We start from the raw sequence: 9187 nt of genomic DNA, 5'->3' as shown, positions 1-9187 counted from the left end.
GACGGGGCTCTGAGCCACCTGATCTAATTGAGCTCATTGCAGGGGGGTTGAACTAGATGAACTTTAAAGGTCCCTTCCAACCCAAACTCCTCTATAGTTCTGAGAATTTGATGATCCCTTCCTGACACCATTGCAGAAACACTTTAGACGAAAGAAAACAATGGTATTACATGATAGCTGTGTGGAATCACATTTCAGACTTACATCAGCCTCCAGCTATTTATTCCTTACTTCCCTATACACTGCATAGCAAAGAAAAAGGCTTTGTCAATTTATTTTTTGCACAGTAATACAAGTCTTCGTATTTAAAAGCCCAAATCTCTTTCTAAGCAAAATCAAAGGTTAGAACAGGATTTTACAAGAAGCAAACAAAAAAAAATATTTATTATGTTCCTAAATCTACTCTTAATTCTATGCTCCATTTATGTAAAATAATGTGAGAAATAAATGTCTCAGTCAAGGAGACAATATATCTATTTGTGTCTTCATTGGATGGCACCCTTCAAGAACCTAAATGGAGGCTCCTAAAAATTTGCTTTCTAATACTTTTGTCATCCCCTCCTTCCCTTCCACATCTCAGTTAGAATGAGTTACCCTTGGTTTTGTACGCTTCTATTTTCTTTCTTCTTGCAACAGATGTTGAACAATAGAAAGATACAGGAGGAATATCAGCCACAGAACTGAAACTTTATGGAGCTTTAAAGACCAACTTGTTGCTCATATGAGTGATTACCAGCAATACCAGCAACCACAGAAGTCAACGTGTTTGGTGACACAGCCAGGATATGTCAGCTTGCACTGACAAACATTCCATAAGGTAGTAATTTACTCACACAAATGGAGGGACTTAGTGGTCCTCCTTGAGCATGGGGATGCATCTAGAACACATGCTCTTGAGACGAATCCCAGCTCCCTCCCTCTTGTGACCACAAGGATCTAAACTAAGACCCAGGTGCATACAGCCCAAGAGCAGAGTGTGGAAGAGAGTACTAATAATATGGGAGTTGTGGGCAAGTCTCACTCTTGTGGTGTAAGGCTTCTGTATCTGGCTAGTGTAGTCATGTAAACTTACTGAAGAGAGTTTTTAGAAGCCATGAATCTTCACACACTTCAGTAAGAAATAAAAAGAAAAAATAAATTAAACAAATTCTGAAATGTACAACACTTATGTTGAACTCTGGCAATGTTGTTGAAACGGTTGGAAAAGCACTTTTCACTGATCCGTTCATCACAGGCCTCCATCCAAAACAGCATCAGTCATCTGGTGTCATCTGGTGTTTATCCTTCACCAGGTTCAGGCTCTAATCTAGGCGCTCTCTCCAGCTGTCGCTCAAGGGCCACTTTCAGAATAGAGGCACAAAGAGTCTAAGACCTAAGTACATCAGTACCCTTCTCCCAGTCAGACCAGTTACACCTGTGTTGGAAAGCTTCAGTGGTAGTTTCAGGAATTCTAGTCCTTAGCTATATATTGGATGTATTTAAAGGAAGCTTTCTCCATAGAATATAAGATACCAATTGCCTTAAGAAATATGGAAATGTAACTTTTTTTAATCATAATGTCAGAAAGAAGGGATTTTTTTTTTATTGCCCACATAAACACATAATCCTTTTATGAATTTTTCTAAGCTCTTGGCCTCAATACTATTTCCACAGCAATAAGTTCCACAAAAATGTACATTGCATGAAAAGCGTATTTCCTCTTCTCACTTCCAAACTGGCTGTCTTTTAACTGAACTCTCTATGTTCTTGAGCTATGAAATAAAACAGAAGCTGAACATTTTTCTTTCTGATTCTGTGCCACCTTATTTACAGCATGGGAAACAAAGGGACAATTTTGTGTTGATGTATCAGTTTGTCTTCTCCCTCTCTCCATCCCATCTCCAAATCATTTTTCCCACTACTAAAACATCTCCCCTCCTCTCAGTTTATACATTTGTTCAGTGATGCAAGCAATCAGCACAGCTATTATTTCAGAAAAGAAACTAGTCTCACACATGGACAAAATCCTTAAGCTACAGAGAAGGAGAGGAAACCAAGACTTCAAATCCTCAGTAATTGTGATCCTCTGGCTTTCACTAATTTACAGGATTAACTCACTCCTCTAATAGTCCACAGATTTCTTCCTCGCATCACAGCTGAGTCATGGGGTTTTCATACTCATAGGATAAGCCTACTTAGCTCTTTTCAGTCCATGGGATACCCTTTACCTCTTTCTTCCCTTGGTCACCCCAGTATCATGAAGGGGAAAAGTAATGATTATAAGGTCACTAAGCCATGCATAAAAATGCCATAATAGATCAAATCACACCGGAGTAATGCAAAAAAGAAACCCCTCCTAGAGTTCACATCCACTTCAGTTTCCCCTCTTGATGATATCAGAGAATCAGTATACAGCTAGGCAGTTAGTTGAGGGGGTGGACAGGAGGAATGAAATACAAATAGCCAACTCTTGTAATATACAAATTGAATGATCAAATAGTCATGGCAAAATGTCAGACTATGACTTACACTAGTAGGGTCATATCTAATTATTAGTGATGTGGTTTAAAAAGGCTTTTAGTCAGAGGAAAGTTACTTCAGAGATAACGACTAATGCATGGGTGATGAGAGCAACAGAGATGATTAAGCAGGGATATAATTTCAGTGCCAATGAATTTGTTTGACAATCTGTTTCTTGGCCCAGTCAAACGAACTTTGGGAATAAAATTCCTGCACTTTCAGTCTATAGCCTCACCATAGAGTTCCTTTGTTGTTAAAGTCCAGGTCACAGAATAAATTAAAAAAAAAATGCAAGAGTTTGCACACATTTGTTCAGCATCATCATTCCTGAGCTCGCAGTAATAGGAACAAAGTTTTCTACTATGTTCAGGGAGCCATCACATTCAGATATGGATCTCATACATTCAGTGACTGAACTGCTATTGAAACATAAGCCATCCAAAAAATTCTGGACAAAAACCTAACTGCACAAAGGCAAAATACCTCCTGCATTAGGTATCTCATACGGAATTGTGTGTGGTCACTTAAGAACATGGTACTAGAAGACAGTATACAAATCTTCTTTTGTTGCTAAAATGCTTTGGCAAAATAGGTCTGGCTCTAGGAAGCATGGAATAATTATAGAAGACACCTGTTAGTCTACAGATGGAGCAAGTAACTTGATTTCTGTACTTCGCATTATATGCTTTAGAAGCTACTTAAATTACCCTGGCACTGTTGTAGCAATCATTAACATTTTAGCTTTATCCGCCTGAACACTTTAAGAAGTTGCAGAAGCAGGAGCAAGTGGAAGAGAAATAAATTAGACAGTGGAGACTTGGGAAAAAAGCTTGGAATCAAAATCCTGGATAGGAATACCCCACACACAGGCACTGGCTCTGTATCTAAACTCTCCATCTTGTGCCCAATTCTATAATCATTACCAGTTTCTTTTTAAAAGCCTGTGCCTGAAAGAACTGATGTGTTATGAGACAGCCGTGACCTAAGTAAACTCCAAACAAATCATTCATCACTGCAAAACTCCAGAACAAGCTGGTACTTTCTCAGAGAACAGTGTTCTTCTAAACATACATTACACACAAAGAGGAAAAAGAAAGCACATACTATAGGCTTTCATCAATTGTACATAAAGCCTTTGATAACTCTCTGAATAGGCTTGAGATCATTACGCCTGGGGCCAAAAGGCTCTCAGTAGTTCAAGATCTCATTTTCCAAACTTTTGGTAAAAAGGGTCTTTTTAAGTGCAGAGGAGAAAGGAACACTTTTTCCTTGGATATCATTATGTTCACAATACCCCTACTCAAATCCTTACATGCATCTTTTTCCTTACCAGATTCAAACTTCACAACCTCCAAGGACTGGAGCAGAAGGTGCCCACCCACATCAACAGCCACATTTTCTGTTACCCATCCTTCTCTTTCATGACCCATATTGTTCCTGGAACAGGTGGCCTTTTCCAGTTCTCTGGTTCTTCCTTACCTTCCTGTCACTCAAATCGACCAAACACACTGTGCTAAATTTTGGGGGGATTGCCTTTTTAAACAATATACATTAAAAGATTCTTATGCAGATCCAGGAAAGTAACTAGAGGACTGAGGACATACCCACTGCTTTACGTTCTGCAGCTCACACCACAATGCAGTTAATGCCATACTTTTCATTTAGAGGCACACCAACAGGTGAGAACCATGCAGCTACTTGAGGTTTAAAGAGGGTGACCATTCTAAAGAGGAACAACTGCTTCTAAATAATAGAGCACTTTTACTCCAGAAAAAGGATTCTAGTGTAATCAGCTTAATCTTGTCACTATTTTTAACTCCTTTCCCTTTGAAAGAAAACCCTAAATCAGTCTGAACTACTAAGCACTCAAATATATCCTATTCGTTAATGTGGTGGTTTTGTTTTAGCTGCTTTATCAGCTTTGGATAAGTAATGAAAATGCTATACATTCAATTTATTATCACATTCTGTATAAAAATTATAAGAAGCAAACATTTCGTCAAGGTATTTGGACTTTTGGCTCGTACATTAGTACCCCAGGCCCAAAGGTTTCTTTTTCTTTAGAAGTGTTACATAATCAGCAGTAAGCAACAGAAATGTACTTAACATCGTGGTATCCTGTAATTCACATTAGCAGCTGCACAAATAATTACAGCCCTTCTCAGGTAAAACCTCACCAATTTAAATGAGTTTTCTCTGAGCAGGGAAGGACTGAAATCCCTTTGAGTGATAGGGAGATGAACAGAACCCTCTACAAGTGTTAAAACAGTCCAATACCCAGCGTATACAAATGCTACGGGCTGGTGACTGGAAGAGCATGATGTTCAGACTCTGGATCAAATTCTGTTGAATTTTGGCTGGGATCTTCCTACATGTATTCAACAGAAAGGGGTCACTTTTACCATTACCAGGTAACCATTTCAGCATTCAATGTTTGTGGGAGGGTTTTAATGGTTTTTGCTTAAGATCAATCAATTCCCTTTCCCTGCCTCTGATTCCCTTTTTTATAAGAGGACCACTTACCAGCAAAATTTGATTCAGCCCCTTACAGAAAACAGCACCAACTCTTCATTTGTGAGCCAGGCCTAGGGGACATGGCAGGTTTTTGGAACCAGACCTTTGTTTCTGTCTAGTCAAGGGGTGGCTAAACATGTAATCACATAGAACAGGGCCAGTGGGGATTGATGTAGTCACCTACACCACCTCCTAATCTCCAGGTAGGACCAGTTTTGCCTAAACAATTCTTAGCAGCTATTTCTTTGGCTTATTCTTAGAAGACTCCATTGATGAGTTCCCATAATGTCTCCATTAAACTATTAGAAAGGTTCTTTTACATCTGACATGCATCTCCAGTTAAAGACATTATTACTACTTCTATTTTTCAGGCTGTAAACGTATAATATATTACTAAATCTGGTTGTATATAAATTCACATTTGCTTTACTTACTCCTGATAGCAATTACTCTTTCTGCAGAAGTAGTTTAATAGTGGCATGTAATTTAATACTTGCCCTATGCTACTGCAGCAGCTGAGCCCTACAATATCACAATGCTTATTTTATGGTTTTGGGGGTTTTTTCCACCAGAATTGAAACAAAAGTTGTCATTCATTACCCATAACAAGGTTCTAATTTTAGGCAGTCTGGAGGGGAAGATCCTAGGAAGGGAGCAACATCCTTGAACTTACAACAGTAGGAATACTTTTTGGTGCCTAATATTGCCATGAGTCAATTTTGAGACACAGAATGTCACTTCCAAACTAATGTTTTTTTCCTTTTGGTGATACTTCAAGGAAGAAAATATGGTCCGTCTTCAAGTTACTCAACCTAGATATATGTCTAGATTATCAACCGATATATCAACCTATCAACTAGATAACTTCTGTCAAATTATCTAGACTGTCTAACAAAAGTTAATTTGCAGTGGGAGGTGTCTACAATAGGCGCCATCAAGTCTAAGAGACATGAGACTGACTTTTCCCTGGACACCAATTTAACAAGATTATGATGTAGAAGGGTACTGTACTTCTGTGTGAAGTGCAAGGCTTTTTATCCCAAGAAATTATTTTCTGTTCCTCTTAGCTAATGCACAGTGAGGTTTTTCTGATCACTGGTCTTAAGGGAAGGCCAGAAAAGTTAATTAATATAGACATTCAGAAGTAAATAGATAGCATCTCTTGATTCACCTTCATATCAAGAAGGGTTCTAATTAAGATGAGATAACAGATTCACCTTCATAGTGGCCTTCCCTAGCAGGGTTTTGTGCATAACAAAAAAATATATTTATATGGGAGAGAAATCTCAGAGGTTCTGAAAATGTGTAGCCAATAAGATTGGTTTCTGTACACAAAAGCAGAAACAGCAAAGCTTGCCTCTTCCTACTATTTCAAATTACAAATAAATTACTTTTCAAAGTTTTTCTTCTTACTTGACTAATTCCCAGTCTGATACAGATACTACATAACCAAACACTACAGTCCTTTCAACGTGTTTAAAGGCAAAAGATATCATTATTATTCCTTGACTGGACAATTAAATGTGACACTTGAGTAAAGTGAGAGTTTCAGCAACTGAAGGTTGCAATCTTAAAAAGAATATAAAATTTACTATCAACACAGTCCATCACAGACCAAAATTGCTAGGTTTGGTTGGGGGGTTTCAGTTTGTTTGCTTTTTTTTGGTGTTGGGTTTTCTTGGTTTGCTGGTTTGGGGCTTTTTTTCCCCTTTGGGAATGGGAGGACAGAATCTGCTACCAGAACTCTAGGTGCTATCTTTTCTATTTCAAGGTTATTGAAATGAGAGAGAAATGGTAAGTCCTTAATCTAACTGTAACCAAACTACAGGATCAGTCTGGAAAGTTTTGAATATCAGATTCTCCCTAGTGAATATTTTTATGACAAAATGAACCATCTGGGAACTAAGAACATTATTAAAAATTAAACAAAACATATTTTCATAGAAGATGAATCTAAAAGATTGTGAATGCAATAAAACTGAACTGATTTTCCTAATACAAATAATAATGCAGTTTTCTTAATGTGCATTCTTTGTTTAGTTTTTTTCCTTAGATCAAACTACGATCACATACTGACCTGCTCAGATGTGATTCAGGTTCACTAGAGCATAGATCCACAAAACTTTAAAGTCACATATTTTCCAGATAAAATAACTGTAGTTCACTTGTGGGTTTTACCAAGTCTTCTTTGGTGCATGACAATATCTTAATGCTTATGAATAACATTGTTTTTTTCTGGCTGCAATGTCAGTTGCTTTCATACTGATAAATGTTAAATATTAATTTAGGGATCTATCTTGCAATCTATTCATAACTTAGTAGAAAGACCAACTTCCAAAGATATTTATGTGCCTAAGTAAGCCAACAGGGATGGCTGGGAGAACTCAAAAGAATAGGCTTGTGTTGTAATCTGCCAGTGCTTGGGCACTCTGAAAATCCATCTGCAGCTAAGTGCCTCAGAAATCCTACCTCTTGTCATAAAAGCCCCTTCTGTGCAAGCTGGTGTGGATGGGTTCTACAGGTACTTATGGCTGTGGTGTACAAGAAAACAGCAGGCCAAAGAGGAGGAAAAAAAAACATTCTGAGAAGTACATGAAAATCTCCCCAGAACCACTGAGCTCTGGAGACTAGTGAACCTGCTGAATCCATGAAAACTGATAAAAACACAAAAAAATCAGTTGAATCCACAAAAGGCCACCAGCACACACTAGCATCAGTAAGAACATATGTAACTTAGAACACATCAATGAAGGTAGTAGCTGCTAAATTTAGGCAAAGACTAGAGGATCATATGCACACATGATGAACCAAAGGACCCTCTGGGTACATCCTGAACACCCACCCAGAAGTCACTGGTGCACCAGTGATGCTTCCCACTTGTGAGTAAAGAAGGGTGATTTGCCTCCCAACTGTTGCTCCAACCAAGTATTATGAGCAAGAGTGAGTGTGAGCTGTGTCAAGAAATAATTGCATATACTGTTTGAACAGTTATCTGCTATTACTAACAACAGTTTCATCCTATTATTAATAAACCAGCTGAATTAATAAAAGGTGTTCTAATTAACAATGGTTGTGATCTGTGTCTCCCCCAATTCAATCCCCTACCAGGGAAAAGGGGATTTATAGCACTCCTTGTTCTGGTGCTCACTGTGTGACTGGCTCTACTTCTCCCCAAGAGGAACAAGCAGTGTTAGCATGCCCATGCAAGCTTTGACAGGAAGAAAACAAACATGTTTTGTTATTTTAAAATACTTACTTGGTAGGGATACAGAGTGACTCCATTCGTTCTTGACAAAGACCAGGTGCCGTCAAGGTACTGATGAGCCTGGATAGCCACAGAGTTGAGAACATTACCATTGCTGGGGCTGGTGGCCATTTGAAAGCTGACCTTGGCTTGGTGTCCAGGAGAGCCATTTTTCTTCTCCACCCCATTGACAATTCCCAGACTGTTGGGTTTTCCACTGTGTTTGTTGGCAACAAAGCCTGTATAATTAGATGTAGCATAAGGAGCAGGCATGTACGCCCAGTCCCTGGGCTGCAGGCTGCCCATGTGCCGGGGACTCACTAACGTGGGGATATTGGAGAGAGGTGGGGGAGAGCCTGGTGAGGCATCGTAATGTTCTGAGTTGGCAGCCTGCTCTAAGGTCAGCACCATCTGAATGGCCTCTTGCTTCAACTGGTTCAGGTGTGTGGCACAAACATCACATCTGTTGTCCTTCTCATTCCATGCCTTACGAATGGTATTGGGAACTTGAAGTTTGTCATGAATCACCGAAGAGAAACCCGGGTCCTAAAAATCAAACAGAGAAGGGAGGGGGGAATAGGAGAGAAATGTTTAACCATGGTCACCACAGTGAAACATTATTACTGCTGATTGTGCGTTTCAAAAGCCAATTTATGTGATAAGCTTAGAATGCAAACAAAGGCCATTAGATACAGTCAACATATGCCAGCAGCAGAGCTGAACAAAAATGAGAAACTAGATTGTGTTGGAAAGAAAAAATTATTTTACTGATAAAGGCAAATATTATAATTGCACTGCAAGCTTCAATGCATGGCAGAAAGAGTGAATTAACCTGTGTCACATAGCTGCACCTAATTTCTGGCTTGAATGAAGCCTGCTCTTAGTTACACAGGTGAGATTAAGAGCAACTCCACTAAAACCAGTAGGCTT

The 9187-nt window shown here is 38.9% G+C and overlaps 1 pseudogene; it reads right to left on the bottom strand.

Annotated features, from left to right (window-relative positions):
• Positions 1-8269: 8269 nt before the first annotated feature.
• LOC104618414 lies at positions 8270-8803 on the bottom strand (annotated as a pseudogene).
• Between the last annotated feature and the right edge of the window lie 384 nt (positions 8804-9187).

The sequence above is a fragment of the Phaethon lepturus genome, unplaced genomic scaffold (assembly GCF_000687285.1).
Source record: "Phaethon lepturus isolate BGI_N335 unplaced genomic scaffold, ASM68728v1 scaffold19860, whole genome shotgun sequence".
Taxonomy (NCBI): domain Eukaryota; kingdom Metazoa; phylum Chordata; class Aves; order Phaethontiformes; family Phaethontidae; genus Phaethon; species Phaethon lepturus.
The sequence above is the reverse complement of the archived record's forward strand: the minus strand, read 5'-3'. Positions and strand labels throughout refer to the sequence as shown.